The sequence below is a fragment of the Trachemys scripta genome, chromosome 8 (genome assembly GCF_013100865.1).
Source record: "Trachemys scripta elegans isolate TJP31775 chromosome 8, CAS_Tse_1.0, whole genome shotgun sequence".
NCBI classification, from domain to species: domain Eukaryota; kingdom Metazoa; phylum Chordata; order Testudines; family Emydidae; genus Trachemys; species Trachemys scripta.
Genome location: NC_048305.1, coordinates 12,159,029 through 12,177,663, shown reverse-complemented (window position 1 = coordinate 12,177,663; position 18,635 = coordinate 12,159,029). Strand labels below are relative to the sequence as shown.

Sequence of the window (18,635 nt, the reverse complement as noted above, 5' to 3'; positions counted from 1 at the left end):
TTAAGAACACTTTCACTGGAGATTTCAAAAACGCGAAGAAGGTACCAACATGAGATTTGTAAAGATAGCTATAGCACTTGACCCAAGGTTTAAGAATCTGAAGTGCCTTCCAAAATTTGAGAGGGACGAGGTGTGGAGCATGCTTTCAGAAGTCTTAAAAGAACAACACTCCGATGCGTAAACTACAGAACCCGAACCACCAAAAAAGAAAATCAACCTTCTGCTGGCGGCATCTGACTCAGATGATGAAAATGAACATGTGTCGGTCCTCACTGCTTTGGATTGCTATCGAGCAGAACGCATCAGCATGAATGCATGTCCCCTGGAATGGTGGTTGAAGCATGAAGGGGCATATGAATCTTTAGCTCATCTGGCACAACAGTGACACCGGCTACAACAGTGCCATGCGAATGCCTGTTCTCACTTTCAGGTGACATTGTAAACAAGAAGCCGGCAGCATTATCTCCTACAAATGTAAACAAACTTGTTTGAGCAATTGGCCGAACAAGAAGTAGGACTGAGTGGACTTGCAAGCTCTAAAATGGTACATTGTTTTATTTTTGAATGAAGTTTTCTTTTTACGTAATTCTACATTTGGAAGTTCAACTTTCATGATAAAGAGACTGCACTGTAGTACTTGTATTAGGTGAACTGAAAAATACTATTTCTTTTGTTTTTTTTACAGTGCAAATACTTCAAAAATATAAAGTGAACACTGTACACTTTGTATTCTGTATTGTAATTGAAATCAATATTTGAAAATGTAGAAAACATCCAAAAATATTTAAATGGTATTCTATTATTGTTTTACAGTGCAATTAATTGCACGATTAATCACAATTAATTTTTTTTAATCGCTTGACAGCTCTAATTATGGATACTTTTTTTTCCTCTGCTGAGTGTTTGCTGTGACCTCCCTTCCCCATCAAAGAATTTATGCTACTAGCATCATTCTCCCAGCACTCCAAGCTCCTCCCCATTTTGCCTTGCCTCCTCTACCCCTTTTTTTTCTGAGGCTCAGACTTCAAGGCCAGAAGGGGCCATCAATCTGACTTCTTCCTTATCACAGGCTATAGAACCTCATCCACCCACTCCTCTAATAGACTCATAACCTCTCTCTGAGTTATGGAAGTCCTCAAATCCCTATCACCATGAGTACTTCCTTATGGCTGGGGGAAGTATTGAAATCTTTCTCTCACCCCAGTGCCTCCTGCAGGCCAACCTCAGTAGGTCTTCAGTGACAGCCCTCCAGCCCAGTCACAAAGTCCAAATGAACCCCTTCTGGGGTATTAAAGAGTCCAATATATAAACAGCCTCTCTGCCCTTACTAGGATCTTCAGCCCTGATTCTGGGTCCTTTAAATTTAGCCCCTTGTTCAGGCTCCCAAATAAGCTCTAACTCTTCTGGGAGTTTATGCCACTTTACTTGGTCCCACACAGGGAACCTGGGCCCAGCTATTACACCAGGTTTCAACCCAGGGACCCTATAAACTGCAGCCACATAGTGCTTGATTCAGTTTGTCACCACTTCTTCCTTGTGTCTCTTCCCACCTAGCCTCTTTATCTTCACCCTTATCTCAGGGTTAAGGTTCTTAGATCTTGAAAACCTAGCTATATAAAATACATCCAGAAAACAAACTCAAGCTCCTCTAGCCAAGGGGAGCAGTGGAGGCAAAAGACATATCTGGCTTCAAGACTAAGCTTGATAAGTTTATGGAAGGGATGGTATCAGGGCCGGCTCCAGGGTTTTGGCCGCTCCAAGCAGCCAAAAAAAAAAAAAAAAGCCGCGATCGCGATCTGCGGCGGCAATTCGGCGGAAGGTCCTTCGCTCCGAGTGGGAGTGAGGGACCGTCCGCCGAATTGCCGCCAAATAGCTGGACGTGCCGCCTCTCTCTGGAGTGGCCGCCCCAAGCACCTGCTTGCCAGGCTGTTACCTGGAGCCGGCCCTGGATGGTATAATGAGATAGCCTAATTTTGGCAATTAATTGATCTTTGACTATTAGCGGTAAATATGCCCAATGGCCTGTGATGGGTCACTAGATAGAGTGGGATCTGAGTTACTACAGAGAATTCTTTCCTGGGTGTCTGGCTGGTGAGTCTTGCCCACATGCTCAGGGGTAGGCAACCTATGGCATGCGTGCCAAAGGCGGCACATGAGCTGAATTTCAGTGGCACTCACACTGCCTGGGTCCTGGCCACCAGTCCAAGGGGCTCTGCATTTTAATTTAATTTTAAATGAAGCTTCTTAAACATTTTAAAAACCTTATTTACTTTACATACAATAGTTTAGTTATATATTATAGATTTATAGAAAGAGACCATCTAAAAACGTTAACATGTATTACTGGCACGCAAAACCTTATATTAGAGTGAATAAATGAAGACTTGGCACAACACTTTTGAAAGGTTGCTGACCCCTGGTTTAGCTGATCGCCATATTTGGGATCAGGAAGGAATTTTCCTCCAGGGCAGAGTGGCAGAGGTCCTGGGGGGGGTTTCACCTTCCTCTGCAGCACGGGGCACGGGTCACTTGCTGGAGGATTCTCTGCATCTTGAAGTCTTTAAACCACAAGTTGAGGACTTCAATTGCTCAGACATAGGTCAGGGGTTTGTTACAGGAGTGGGTGGGTGAGATTCTGTGGCCTGCGTTGTGCAGGAGGTCAGACTAAAAAGATCATAATGGTCCCTTCTGACCTTAAAGTCTATGAGTTAGAGAAGCACACCCTTCCTTCCCTAGGCCAAGGGAGCTCCTTTTATCTGGGTCAGCAGGGCCCTGATTGGCTGCTGCTAGCCCTTCTACATCTTGGAGGACCAGGTTTCTTTAGCTTCTAAAATGGCTATTATAGTAAGGTCTCTCTAGGCAGGCTCAGAGAACTAATCTTTGCTATTCTTTTTCTCCCTTCTGCTTGCTCCCAGGGGTGGAGAGGACATAGGAGAGCAGTAGGGTCTCCAGCAGGGGCTGTGAAAGCCTGGTACACCCCTTCAAAAGGCCATTATCTTAACTGGTGCTGATCTTACTTGATGGGACATGGAGGTGGTGTCTCATTATGCAAGCCAGATCTTGCATAATATTAATCTGGTGCCTTTGCTTGTACTGTATCTGACTGGGATGATTCAACAGAATGGTTTCTCCTTCTCAGAATGCAGACTGAAAAGATAATGAAAATGGTCCTTCCAAATGATAAGCATTGCTTTCACCAGCTGAAATTCAGGAATTATCTAAGGATATCAGATGCTTTGTCTGGAGGAGGAATGAGTTTCAGAAAGTTATCATTACCCTAGGCAATTTGAACTGTCTGCCAAATTTTCAGTCCTGTAATTAGTTTAAATTTATTAGGGGATTTTATGAGTGAAAAGGAGATATGGGGGTCCATTGCAGCAGTATTTTAGCTCTCTCTTCATTGCCCAATTAGCTTCATAGTGGGGGGAGGCAGCAGTTTGCCAACATCACACAGGTGTTTTTCTATTACACAGAAGCCTTGTTGTCAGGCCTTGAGAATTAATGGGATATTGAATAGAAATTTTAGCTCTGTGAGTTGTAATTCTTGTTTTACTTTATAAAATGGTCTCACTAAAAACTGACTGCATTGCCTAGGAAGAATGTATTTGTTTGGTCCAGAAAAGGCACATTCAAGAGCACTCTCTGATAGCTGTGGCAGAAATTCCCAGTCTTGACAACCAAGCAGTGTTAGATCTACTGGTCTGTAGGCACAATTCACTCCATCCACACTGAGTGTGATTAAACTTAAGCATTTGTATAAAGTGTTTGCAGGAGTGAGAACTTAAGGAGTTGCTATTTCGTTGTAAAAATGGCTTTGCCATTTTTCTTTAGCATAATAACAAATACTGTCTTGGGTATAATCTTAATTGGGTTCCTGTGTTTATATCTATCCACAGATGATGCCATGGTTACTTCTCCTGGCTGGTACTGGTAATTCTATGGTTTATTTGAAAACTAGAAGTAGTATAATTGTAGAATAATAGAAATAAGGCTGGAAGGGACCTCAAGACATTATCTGGTCCAACCCCTTGTGCTGAGGCAGGACCATGTAAACCTAGACCATCCCTGACAGGTGTTTATCTAACCTGTTCTTAAAATCCTCAAATAATGAGGATTCCACAACCTCCCTTGGAAGCCTATTCCAGTGCTTAACTACGCTTACAATTAGAAAGATTTTCCTAATATCTTTAAGCCTATTACTTTTTGTCTTACTTTCAGTGGACGTAGAGAACAATTGATCCCTGTTCTCTTTATAACCCCTCTTAACCTCTTGAAGACTGTTATCAGGTCTCTGGTCAATCTTCCATTCTCAAGACTCAGTATGTCCAATTTTTAAATCTTTCCTCATAGTCACAGGTTTTCTAAACCTATTATCATTTGTTCTCCTCTGGACTCTCTCCAATTTATCCAATCTTTCTTGAAATGTGGCTCCCAGAACTACACCATTTGAGGCCTCAACACTGCTTAGTAGAGCAGGCCAATTACCTCTCAGATCTTTCCTATAATACTCTTGTTAATGCCCCCCCAGAGTATCAGACCTTTATACAACTGCATCACATTGGTGACTTATATTCAATTTGTGATCCACTATAACCCCCAGATCCTTTTCAGCAGTAATACTGCTTAGCTAGTTATTCCCCATTTTGTAATTGTGCATTTGATTTTTTTTCTTCCTAAGTATAGTACTTTGTCCTTGTCTTATGGTTTTAGTCAAATTATTATTAATAGAGGTAGACAAAAAAGAGTGATATGTTTGTAATAATTTGTTATAGCCTATACAGGGGCCCCAAATACAGGGAAATATGAGTGAATTGGGGTTGCATTGCCCAATTTACCTCACAACGGAACAAACACAAGGTTGTTGGTAACAAGCAGGTGTTTTTGATTTTACAATACACTGAAGGCTTGATCTCAGAACAAGAAACATTGTTCACCTAAGGAACTATTCTGGTGTTTTGCTACTAAAGCATGGAATGAGAGATTAGTTAGTAGCTATTTGTCTGGGCATTTTGAGTTGTGGACTCAGCAAGGGGTTGGTTGTTTAGATGGTGAATCCTTACAAGAAGGTCTTTTCAGAAGCAGTGCTATGTATATAGGTTTCTGAAGAGTTTATTTGGTTGCCAATACCTGTGTCGTTAAGAAACAGTTTCTCTTTAGTCCCTCACTGTACCACCACTAGAGAGATGTTTTCTTTACATTTGAAATAGAGACTTGCCTTTATTTCAAAACTTTGTTCTCTTCTTTGTAGAAAGCCAAGGCACTTCCAGGTGCTGTGTTGTGTGAGAAGCAGATTAAAGACATGTGGTCCCTAATAACAACTGGCTGGAAAGGATAGCTTAGTAATGAAGCATAGGTAGAATACCTAATCTCCACTGAACAGATTCAAATACCAACTGTATCAAGTCAACCCTTTATCCTTCTGATGTAAACAAACAGACTACCATGCAGTTTACTATGTGGTGGGTCAGGACTTTGATTTTATTTTCCATCTGAAAGACAGCAATCTCCCTAGTGCTCTGCTGTGGTATTGTTTTCTCTGTATATTCATAGAGCTATTGTTAGAAACTATTCTTGCTCCGATAACATGGCCCTTAGTTTAGCAGCAGCAGATGTTCTTCGTAACTTCAATCCCACAATATAATGTATGTATTGATCACTTTAATTATAATAGGAATGACTCAACAAGACTTTCAAGGTAATTATCAGATTTAGAGTATTTGCAACAAATATCTTGTTGGTGTAAAATCTCATTATAAATGTAAAAATGTATTTTAAAAATGATCCCTAAAGGGATTTAATAATGTGGACATGTTACTATTTACATTATTTAAATAGGAAAAAGTTGGTTTCTAACTTCCATTAATTCTGCAGTGTCAAGGGATAATCTTGCAGCATTAAAGTGTGCAATTTGTTGTAATGTAAGAATAATTGAGGCTTTGTATAAAATCTGCTTAAGACTTCACATCCTATTTATTTCTTATAGATTTCTTTTGAAGGGCCAGAATGAACATCTAGAGGGCAGTACTTCCTCGGTGATATTCCCACCATTTAACCAGAAAAATATTGATTATTTGAAGTACATTATTAGTACTGAATTTCAAAGTTCAGACCAGCACAGCAGTAACAATGTACTAAAAGCAGTAGTTAGTATTTTGGATCCTATTGTAACATTGTTCAATAAATCTTTGCAGAAGTGAGGAGTAGGTGCTTAACTTTATTCTTATGAGAAATCCTTCTGTGGGACTACTCACATGAGTAAAGTTAAGCATGTGTTTAAATCTTCACAGGGTTGGGACTATAGTGAACATTTCTATGGTGCGTCATTGGTGCATGTAGCCCTTTACAAAGAGAATAAATTTAAGGACATACAATACTTTTTTTTCTTTAAATATATCTCTTTTTCTTCTTCTCTTCATCTATCCCATTTGTCTAATTAAATCTTGCTCCTGCAGCTGGATCTGCTTGGACTTCCCATGAATCTAAGTGCAGGATCATGGTCTTAAGACTGTAAGTCTTTTGGAGAGAGGGCTTGTTGTCTTGTATGTCTGTAAAGAAACTAACACACCATTTGGCCGATATACACTGTGGTAAGCTGGACTGAAACTCTGCTGCAAGACCTGTGGACTTATGACAGGCTGGTGCTGAATTCTGTGGCAGACTAGAATATAGAAGGTTTTACTGAATGAGGAGCAGAAAGCACCACAAGAGTGAGCATTGTCATATATCTGGCAATGGCAGGAAATAGCAGAAATCTCACAAGAATGCTTATTTTGTGAGCTTTCTGGCCCAAATTTGCAGATAGAAGAGATGTGGATTGTTCTGGAATAAGCAGCTGAACTTCTGGAGCCTTAGCTGAAACAAGCCCAACTGCAACTTTTTATGGTTCACATGTCTTTATATTGAATAACATGTCCCCTCTGTTAAAAGCCACTGTGATGTACAGTGGTTTATTGATTTATATTCACACCTTAGATTGTGCTGAAAAAACTTTCCAGTGCAGACAAGGGCTAAGGTAGGTTCACTTTGGTTTTTTACACTGCAGGGTGTGCAACTCCAGAAAGAGGCAGGGTCAGACAAAACTGGGATAATGGAGATCCAGCAGGTGAGACTCCCAAATTCACACAGATGTACCAAGCCCTCCCCCCGCCCCTCCCCAAAGTGTAAGCTTTTAAAAAATAAAGGTGTGTACATTACTGTAACCCTGAGGCAGGGGTGGCTTTTTCCAAAACAAGTTCTGCTGGTTTCATGTGACTATTTAACATACGCTAGTGTTCAGGAAAGATAAATCTTGTTCTTCGGAAACTGCCATATTACATTGCAGTGGGAGTCAGCATGATCTGTTTACTGGTGCAGAGTAGGAGACAATCACTCGCTGTCTGAATTTGAGTGTCACTTCCCCTTTCCAAGCCTATTTCCCCATTTGTAAAATGGCATAATACTACTTATCCACCCTGTAAAGTGCTTGAGATATGCAGATGAAAGGAGTTATGTAAGTTCAAAGTAGTGTTATTAATGTAATAAAATACCTAATAACAATAATAAAAAACATTTTCCACCTCTACATCTGAAAGTCTGTTCAAAGATAGATACGTATTATTATCCAATTTTTCTGATAGGGAAGCAGAGAGAATTGAAGTTATTTGCCTAAGGTAATACAGGAAACCAGTGGCAGTAGGAATGCAATCCATCTTCTTTATTCTAATCCAGTACCCCATCGCTTGGGCAACACTGTCTGCCCCGATACATATACTACAGTATATGACGAAAAAATGCTATAACCCAAGCAATTTCAATTGTATTGAAAGAGGAAATGTTTCAAGATGGCCCTTTTGTCAAAACACTAGCCTGAGATTTCCATTAATTCTGAGTTCAAATCCCTTGCTCCACCACTGGCTTCCTGTGTGTACTTGGGTGAGTCATTTACTCTCTGTGCCTCACTATTCCATCTGTAAAATGGGTATAGTAGCACTTCCCTACCTCTCAGTTGTGTTATGAGAATAAATACCACAGTCATGGAGGGCCACGTATATACCTAAGATAGCTAGAAGCTGCAGATATCGTTGACGGAGATATGATTCCTGAAAAATACAAAGCTTCTTTAAAAAGAAAACCGTGTTTCTCTAATTATTGGGTGAACAAACAGCCTTCTCCCTACTTCAGTTTTTGACAGAGGGCAACAGGATGACAATGACATTTTGGCCAAGTGGAAATACTTGCTTTCCATTCCTCTGCTTGTAAATGTAAATGCTCTTCCCATGTCACCCAACCTTTACCAGTTTACTTATCACTCCTCACACCACTTGGAACCCATCACATGCCATAAATGATCAGAAAGATGCCCAGTGGATAGATAGTTGGCATTGGGAAGAAGAGGCAGGGATGGACAGATGTTAAAGAGGATGAGCCAGGAGCCTGCTCCAGACAGATGTTTTTAAATTATTTTAATCAAGCCTGAGGCTACATTTTAGTAACCAAATTAGTTTCAGTTTGGTTGACTGATAAACTGTTCAGACAAACCTGAATTTTCTGTTCAAGATTCCTCACTATGTATTTTCTTGCATTTTTAAGGAAAATACTGATGTTAGCTGATTTGCTGCCGTAAACAAAGTAACATGGTCGTTTTTTTATAATTAAAGAGGTGTCCAAGAAGGTGAATCAGAGACAAGAAAGATTGTGAAAGTCAAATAAAAAAAAAATCATACTGCTAATTAAGTCTAAGAAAAATAGGGTCATTTATTACTTCTGAAGAGGGTAGTTTGGTTTGTAAAATACTGCCCAAATGTGTCTTTGGCCTTTGCTTATTACATTTCTGTGGCACCTTTTGTCCAAAAGGGTCCTAAGGCCCTCTATGGACTGCATTACCCACCCCAAACAGCAGCTGCCTCTCAGGCAGAAACAGAGCAACAACACCAGAGAACACAATTTCTAGGCAGGAGCGCCGCCAGCTTTTTTGCCGCCCTAGGCGGCAGAAGGTCCTGCCCCCAAAATGCCGCCCCCGACAGAGGCGGCGGAAGGTCCCACCTCTGAAATGTGCCCTAAATGTTAGCGTCCTAGGCGACCGCCTAAGTCGCCTAATAGGTTGCGCTGGCCCTGTTTCTAGAGGAGGGAGTGACTACCTATTTAACCAACTGAAACTCCCAGGGAATATTTTTTTTGAGTAGGGATGGTACTACATAGCAATGGCTTCTAGTCAGGTAAAACCCTTTCTATAGCAGATGCTTGCAGTCTGGAATATAAAACATACCTGTGGATCTAAATCACTTCTAGTCTAGTTTTTATGACACAATGGTGAATTGAGTATTTGTAATTAAAGGTGGAACAGATGGTGAAGACTTAATTTAAAGTATTGTGTCCATTAAATTAACCTATGCTATGTTTCCACATGAGTATAATGGAGTATAACAGTATAATGGAGCTTTTGCTGCAGTGAAACAGTCCTGGAAAGAAACTAGACCTTGGGAGATGTTTACTTTATGAAGAGCTTCAGAGTTAAAGGAGTTCATTGTATTTCAGCAAGTCAGGCTCCAAATACCATATCAGTGTCAAATACCAATCATATGACCAGTTCAGTATAAAGAATGGTGTTTCTTCATGCCAGTATATTTCACCTCTATGTCCATGCTAGCCTAAGCTGCATTCAACTTCCACTATATACCTGCAGTTATCATATAGAACAAAGAAATGTATCCTCACTGCATATTAAAACAAATCAGGCAGATATTAACAAACTATCTCTTTTAATGTCTACTAATGAAGATAATAACTTTAACAGGACTCAGCCATATTTAAGAATGTTCAAACTTTAATCAGAAGCACAGAGTTCTCCTTGATAGAAAGAAAAGGACTTAGGAGAAAGATGGAATTTCTTCCAAGAGCCAGACTGGCCCATAGCTGAAATCATGTCATCATAACACCCCAAGAAGATGGTATGGGAGAAGGCTGTTCACCAATAATATCCAAATAGGGCTTCTCCATGTTTCTAGATGCTACTGTTGGATGGCTACCAATCCTGAATGCTCATTGCAGCTGCCTTATGTGTCTCTCAAATGCAAATGAGGTGGGGTTTTCAAGTTCTATGGCTAACAGAGGAGGAAGTTTCTGAAAATAAAGCCATGAATTTCACAAGTAGTAGTGGAACTGTGCTAGGTTCTCCTAGATGTCAGGTAATGTTTTCATTAAATGAGGAATTCCTCTGTGATAATTTTTTTTGGGGGCACTAGATGCTATTGAAAAATTCTTGAGCTAGAGTGAGGTTTCAGCAAATGTTTCACAATACATTTCACCCAGCTACAGCTGTGGCTGGTATAATGCTCATCTCCCAAGGAACTCACCTACAACTGGTATAGTATTGATCAGTAAGGTATTCTACACACAAAGGAAACTCCTCCAATATGCAGGCATTGGGGCAAGGATGAAATCTTTATGAAAAATGGCATGAGATTGAACACAAAAGACCCACAATGGGTTAAATTAGTCCCTGCCATAACTCTTATTGCAATGGAAGTTACACAACGAATTAATCTGGTCCAATGATTAATGATGAAAGAAATTAAAGGGACTGCCACACACCCTATTTAGCAGGGGTAGGCAACCTATGGAACGCGTGCCAAAGGCAGCACGCGAGCTGATTTTCAGTGGCACTCATGCTGCCCGGGTCCTGGCCACTGATCCGGGGAGCTCTGCATTTTAATTTAATTTAAAATGAAGCTTCTTAAACATTTTAAAAACCTTATTTACTTTACACCACAACAATAGTTTAGTTATACTGTATATTATAGACTTATAGAAAGAGACCTTCTAAAAACGTTAAAATGTATGACTGGCACGCGAAACCTTAAATTAGAGTGAATAAATGAAGACTCGGCACACCACTTCTGAAAGGTTGCCGACCCCTGCTCTACAGCTTTAAACTGTATTTTCTTTTAACTCAATCTGTAAAATTACTATTGTGTTCTGTGGAAATGGCTTTGAAGTCACTGAGGATAATGACACAAACCAACCTCTGGCATAAGTGGGTGCAACTATATTGCCATTGGTAAAGTTGTTTGCATTTTCAAAAACGCCGAGTTTGCCTGTATGATTTAATGTGAGTAATAATAAAAAAATACTACCGGTATTAATAAAGTCATAGCAGTGTAGGACTGGAAGAAACCTGGAGAGGTCATCTATTCCAGTCCCCTGCACTCAAGATGTAGGAGCAGGATTTTATATTTGTACTATAAAAATTAATATATGATTTGAGCAACCTGCCAGCCACCCTTTTTGAATAGCAGAAAGGACTGATCCTCTGGAACATTGGTAGAAACGCATCTGACAGACTGCCACTGTCCGAACTGATGTTAAGGCAGGGACAGACCAGAACAATCCTTATGACTGATTATGGTCACCCTTTTGTTTTAGGATAAGTTATAATGTCTACTATGGTTTCCTATATGTATTATAAATTAGGCACTCTAGTTAAATATACATTTCTTTGTTTTAAGGTTTAGTAAGAGACAGAATCTTGTATTGTGTCTATGTTAAGGAGATTAGAGGAATGCTGAAGGCCTGGGCCACAATGTGAACTGTTTTGATTACAAGATTTAGTGAGGTGTACTTTACAATGCCTTTCTTGCTCAACATAAAAACTGCTGTATACCTTTGAAGGTCTCTGTAAAAGACCTTTGTTTGTGTGAATGAGGAATGCATGCATCAGGAAAAGATAAGGTGTGAAGGCCATTGTTAAAGTCAGATGGTCAAGGAAGGAGGATTGAAGAAACTTAACGACATCAGAGAACCATCAACGCGCATCCATAAGTGAGGAAGGGCAGATTGATGAGGTGGAGGCTGGCACCCCTAAAGACAAGACAATTGATTAAATCAAAATCAGGACAGGATGTCCCTCTCGGAGGTGTTTTGGAATGTTAACATCAAAAGCTAACACCAATTAAGGAGTAACCGGTCATAAACTGACACAGCAAAATCCATGGGCTTTAATGAAGAGAAAGGACTATAAGAACAGGGTGCTTGGCCCTGGGACTTTGGGTTCACCTTGCCACAACTCCAGGAGCATCAGATCACGACCGACAGAGCCCGGCTCCCCTCTGCGACCAATCTGGCTGGCCACTAGATTGATCCAGACTCTGGACTGGTACCTATAAACATCAACTGGCAGAACTGTGTGCATGGTGTGTGTGTGTGACTGAAAAGCATATGCTAACTGCTGTATTCTCAATAAATGCGGCGTATTGCCTTTTTCCCTGAAAAAGATCCTGTGTGCTTCTTATAAGCATAACAAAGGCAGGACAATGTAATAACTAGACCATTCCTGCAAGGTGTTTGTTTAACCTGTTCTTAAAAACCTCCAATAACAGAGATTCTGCAACCTCCCTAGGCAATTTGTTCCAGTGCTTAACTCTCCTGACAGGAAGTTTTTCCTAGTGTCCAACCTAAACCTCACTTGCTGCAATTTAAGCTTCTTGTCTCCTCAGAGGTTAACAAGAACAATTTTTTGCTTTTCTCCTTGTAACAAACTTTTATGAACTTGAAAACTATTATCATGTCCCCCCCTCAGTCTTCTCAAGACCTGAACAAATCAATTTTTTTCCAATCTTTCCTCATAGGTCATGTTTTCTATATTTTTTACCATTTTTGTTGCTCTCCTCTGTGCTTTCTCCAATTTGTCCACATCTTTCCTGAAATGTGATGCCCAGAACTGGACATAAAACTCCAGTTGAGGCCTTATCAGTGTGGAGTAGAGCAGAAGAATTATTTCTCATGTCTTAATATGGACTTATTTATCATCTATCCAAGGATCTCCAAGCACTTTAAAAACACTAATGAAAGACATTTCCAAATACTCCTATAGTGAAAGGAAACTGAAGCACAAGGAGGTTATACAATTGTCAGAGTTCACACAGTACATCTCTGGCAGAGAACAGACGTTGTGTTGTCTAGTGGATAGGGCACTGGACTGGGTGTCAGGAGACCATGAGGTTCTGTTCTTGGCTCTTCCACTTATTTTCTGTATGATGCGAGGCAAATCATCTCACCTCTCTGTTTCCCCTTCCATCCTTTGTCAATCTTTATTTAGTCGGTAAGCTCTCCAGGACGAAGCTCTTACTATACTTTTGTACCGCATATAGCACAATGAGGCCCCCATCCTGACTGAGACCGCTAGGTGTTACTCTAATACAAATAAAAAATCCAAACTTCCTGACTTCCAGTCCTTAACTACTAGCTTCTGCGTCTTCTCCTTAAAAAGCAAAAGTTCTCTTTTCACGTAAATGTTCACAGTAATTAAAAAGAATATAAACATTGTTACCTAACAGAGTTTCTCATGTGGCATCAGCGGCTCTTTAAATTGCAATAAAAAGCATTCTATCAGATAATTAGCAGCTGTATATCAGTGACTCAAGGGAAGCTCCCAGTTCTGAATTTTGAGTGGATGTTTGTACCTCTGATGTAATTTTTTTCTTATCGTAATCTGCACAAGCTCTGTGTCAACACAACAAAGAATAGAGTCAACCATCACATATTTTTTTGAGCCAACAAGCCAAAGAAACTATGATTTATTTTGTTAAGAGTTGCTACTCTATTTTTACAACTCACTCTTCCCTTGTGACAGGAACTGCAGACGATCACTCAACATTGAAAAATACAAGTTTTGCAATAAGATAAGAAAACAACAATTTGAAAGGAAAGATATTGCCACTGTTAGAATAATGTTTGTCTAGTGCATTTGGGCTCAAAGCTGGTTTTGGAAATAATTTACCTGTAATAAAGCAATCATGGTTTAGTTCTGCACTATGCAATAACATATATTTAGAGATATTAACTAACACCCTATTTGTTTGCTCTTTCTACAGAAAAACTCAGAGAATGGAACTGAGAGGAATAAATATCTCTCACCTTTTAGGATCAGAACCCTAACTTTTTGTTAGTCTTCCAAAGACAAATCATGATCTGTAAACCTGTGAGCAGAAACGTGCCCATAGCTGCAACAATAAATGTAACAAATACTTTTGAATACAGTGGTTGCTTTCATATTACTCACATACACAGTTCTATTCTTGGTTGTACATTTTTGCCTTGAGGGAAGTTCCTGCCTATATCCATCATATTTGATAGCATTGTTGTTACACTGGTTAACTCTACAGGGTGGAGGTAGTCCTATGCTATTTTTCCTGGGGGAAGAATTTCTTAAGGCAAAGACTGGCAAGTTGTTTAAGTTCCTCATCAGGACTTTTTTTTACCACGCTGTCAAATTCTGTATCTAACAAGGATGGGCAAACGCACTTCCAGAAGAGTCTAAATACTGGCCCTCTTTGGGGAAACTGTTTTCAATTAATAATACCTAGCTCTTATAAGCCCTTTTCATCAGAGAGTCTCATGGCAATTTACAAAGGATGTAGGTGTCATTATCTCCATTTTGCAGATGGGGAAACTGAGGCATGGCACAGCCAAGTGACTTGTCCAAGATTAGACAGAAGGCCCTTGACACAACTGGGATTAAAACCTATATATCTTGAGTCCCAATCCAGTGCTCTATGCAATAGGCCATGGTAACTGGAAAAATTTTAACTGTTTGTTCTTGCAGCCTCCCCCTAGCACCATGTCTTTGAGCCTCATAGCTGCAGTCCTTTTCCTCTGAGGATCTTCAGAGTACGCTAGGTGGATGCTCGCCCATCTTCTATATTGGGGTTGGGTGGGTGGTAAACGCACTTCTTCCTCCCAAATCTGACCTCCAACTCCAAGAAGGCCTTTTCCAGACTGGGTGACAATGGGCCTACTATACACCATGTACACCCATCCCCCAAAATACATTTAAGATAAGAAATGGTTCCATAGAGCTGCAGCGGGAGAGGTTTGAAAATGCTGATATTTGAGAGATCTAAGTAATAAGACCCACCCCTTCCAAATCTCAGCATAGTCTCTCATCTCTAAATTCAGATATTCCCACTATGTGAGCATTGTGTATAACCGTGGGTCTACTCTGGGAAAGTATTGGTTCAGTGCTGGTGAGGAGGCGACAAAGGATCATCCAGCACACGTAGAACAGAAATTCCAAACTGCTGGCTACACCCTAGTGATATCATTACACATTTGCCTACAACAAATCTGCGTTGTGTAGGGGACTGTACAGCTTATTCACATTCATAGCTGAGACAACCCACAAAAACATCTGTTTTTTATTCTAGTTAGTGCCTGTCAGTCAAATACTTCCCATTTAAACCTGTCAACACTTAAGAAGAGCTAGAGTGTCAATGCTGCATAGCTGGCTTACAGCAAATGGCAAAGCGAAATTGTATGGACCCTGGTATATTTATATATCTGTTTAATCTTGCATGCCTCAGACATTAAATAAAAAGCAATTAAACTGTTCTCAAGTAACCTAATTTTGATTCTGTTTGATTGCTTTGCTACCATAAAATCTGCTTTTTAAAAATGTTAGTCGTATTTCCATACTATATTTTAATTGCTAGATTTAAACAGCCACCATGTTAAATAGACATAAAGTGAAATAGATACTTTTAATAAAGCTTATACGTTGGGTCTTTCTTAAATTTTCCACTCTTTTCTTTAGATTTTCCTTAGCCCCAAATACCTAGCCTTAAGTTATGTTTAATTCTCCCTGTTTGGTTTTTTTTCACTATAAAGTTTTATATATTTTATTACCAAGTATTTTTCTTCCTTGTCTCCTAAGGATAAAGACAAGAAGGAAAATGAGGGTCCTCATAATAAGGTACTTCTTCTCCCTCCTTGCAGTGTGGAGGATACACTACAAACCAATGCTGCAGTTAGCTAAATCGGTTGTTACAGTACTTAGAAACGTCAAACTTTGATGCTACAGCTTTGTATGTATTAGTATGAGGAAGCTTCACCTCCTCCTGTTTATTGTGATCTAATAGTTTGGGGAAAAAGACAAAGCCAAGGAAATCCTGAGTCATCCAGTCAGTGATGATTTAACAACTTTTCCAGCTGCTCCAGTGACCTTCTGGAAAATAAAATAAATACAATTAATAGAGAAATTAAAATAGGTAATAATTAAAATGAAAAATTAGGACAGGAAGAGCTGGTATGTGCTTCCTAATTCTTGACATGCCACCTATCCTTCCATCCCCTCTGCATACAATTTACATTCATTTTGCATACCCACTGAATGCCACATCACTCAAATTTACACTACTTCACCTCTTACACACACTTACACATATGTGTAACTACTTACATTGTTATTGAATATAGCCTATATTCAATCAAGGCAGGATTAGTAACATAGGAGATAGCAATAAGGAATACAAAATATCTATTAATGATCTGTTATCTTTCTCTGTTCTTCCAGTATGCATTTGTTCCCTTGCACAGATGCATGCTATTGTTTGTTAAACTTGCAGTGCTATGCAGGTTCCTCTTACATAAGCAGACTGATCCCTCTAATGGGTCATTAATACATAGAAGTGTTAAATTAATTCATACATGCAGCTTAGAGAAACACAATTAAAACACTACTATAATATCAGAAGCCTGATATATTTTTGTTGTTTTAAATACCACAATAGCCAATTCATGTTGGGAAGAACTGGTTGAGAATTTGGAAGTGGAAGGCAACTTGGGTGAAAGTGATCATGAAATGGTAGAGTTCATGATTCTAAGGAATGGTAAGTAGCACAATAAAGACAATGGATTTCAAGAAGGCAGACTTTAACAAACTCAGGGAGTTGGTAGGTAAAATCCCATGGGAAGCAAGTCTAAGGGGAAAAACAATTGAAGACAGTTGGCAGTTTTTCAGAGACATTATTAAGGGCACAAGAGCAAACTATCATAGGAAAAGATAGGAAGAAACTGCGTAGGAAAGATAAGAAGTATGGCAAGAGACCACCTTTGCTTAACCAGGAGATCTTCAATGATCTAAAACTCAAAAAAGAGTCCTACAAAAAGTGGAAACTTACAAAGGATGAATATAAACAAATAACACAAATATGTAGGGACAAAATTAGAAAAGCCAAGGCACAAAACAAGATTAACTAGCTAGAGACATAAAGGGAAACAAGAAAACATTCTACAAATACATTAGAAGCAAGAGGAAGACCAAGGACAGAGTAAGCCCATTAGTCAATGAGGGAGGAAAGACAATAACAGAAAATGTGGAAATAGCAGAGGTGCTCAATGACTTCTTTGTTTTGGTTTTCACCAAGAAGGTTGGTGGCGATTGGATGTCTAAAATAGTGAATGCCAGTGAAAATGAGGTAGGGCCAGAGTCTAAAGTAGGGAAAGAACAAGTCAAAAATTACTTAGACAAGTTAGATGTCTTCAATTCACCAGGGCCTGATGAAATGCATCCTAGAATACTCAAGGAGCTGACCGAGGAGATATCTGAGCCATTAGCAATTATCTTTGAAAAGTCATGGAAGACGGGAGACATTCCAGAAGACTGGAAAAGGACAAATATAGTGCCCATCTATAAAAAAGGGAAATAAGGACAGCCCAGGGAATTACAGACCAGTCAGCTTAACTTCTGTACCAGGAAAGATAATGGAGCAAATAATTAAGCAATCAATTTGCAAACACCTAGAAGCTAATAAGGTGATAAATAACAGTTAGCATGGATTTGTCAAGAACAAATCATGTCAAACCAACCTGATAGCTTTCTTTGACAGGGTAACAAGCCTTGTGGATAAGGGGGAAGTGGTAGATGTGGTATATCTTGACTTTAGTAAGGCTTTTGATAGTCTCGCATGACCTTCTCATAAACAACCTAGGAAAATAAATCTAGATGGAGCTACTATAAGATGGGTGCATAACTGACTGGAAAATCGTTCCCAGAGAGTAGTTATTACTGGTTCACAGCCATGCTGGAAGGGCATAACGAGTAGGGTCCCACAGGGATCAGTTCCGGATCTGGTTCTGTTCAGTATCTTCATCAATGATTTAGATAATGGAATACAGAGTAAACTTATAAAGTTTGCGGACGATACCAAGCTGGGAGGGGTTGCAAATGCTTTGGAGGATAGGATTAAAATTCAAAATGATCTGGACAAACTGGAGAAATGGTCAGAAGTAAACAGGATGAAATTCAATAACCACAAATGCAAAGCACTCCACTTAGGAAGGAACAATCAGTTGCATACATACAAAATGGGGAATGACTGCTTGGGAAGGCGTACTGCGGAAAGAGATCTGGAGTCATAGTGGATCACAAGCTAAATATGAGTCAATAGAGTAACACCACTGCAAAAATAGCGAACATCATTCTGGAATGTATTAGCAGGAGTGTTGAAAGTAAGACACAAGAAGTAATTCTTCCACTCTACTCCACGCTGATTAGGACTCAACTGGAGTATTGTGTCCAGTTCTGGGTGCCACATTTCAGGAAAGAGGTGGACAAATTGGAGAAAGTCCAGAGAAGAGCAACAAAAATTATTAAAGGTCTAGAAAACATGACCTATGAGGGAATATTGAAAAAACTGGGTTTGTTTAGTCTGGAGAAGAGAAGACTGGGGGAGGTAGGGAAATTATAACAGTTTTCAAGTATGTAAAAGGTTGTTACAAGGAGGAGTAAGAAAAATTGGTTTTCTTAACCTCTGAGGATAGAATACAAGCAATGGGCTTAAATTGAAGCAAGGGAGGTTTAGGTTGGATGTTAGGAAAAACTT

At 39.6% G+C, this 18,635-nt stretch overlaps 1 protein-coding gene across 2 annotated transcripts in view; it reads right to left on the bottom strand.

Moving 5' to 3' along the window:
- Positions 1-18,635, bottom strand: part of LOC117881203 (serine/threonine-protein phosphatase 2A catalytic subunit alpha isoform) — a 77,695-nt gene that overhangs the window by 29,813 nt on the left and 29,247 nt on the right. The window contains exon 14 of one of the 2 annotated variants that reach the window (XM_034778126.1): positions 13,515-15,976. The exons of the other annotated variant lie outside the window; for it this stretch is intronic. The gene's annotated coding sequence lies outside the window, so the exon portion shown is untranslated. Of the gene's footprint in view, positions 1-13,514; positions 15,977-18,635 lie in introns of those variants that run through there. 2 annotated transcript variants of the gene reach the window in all.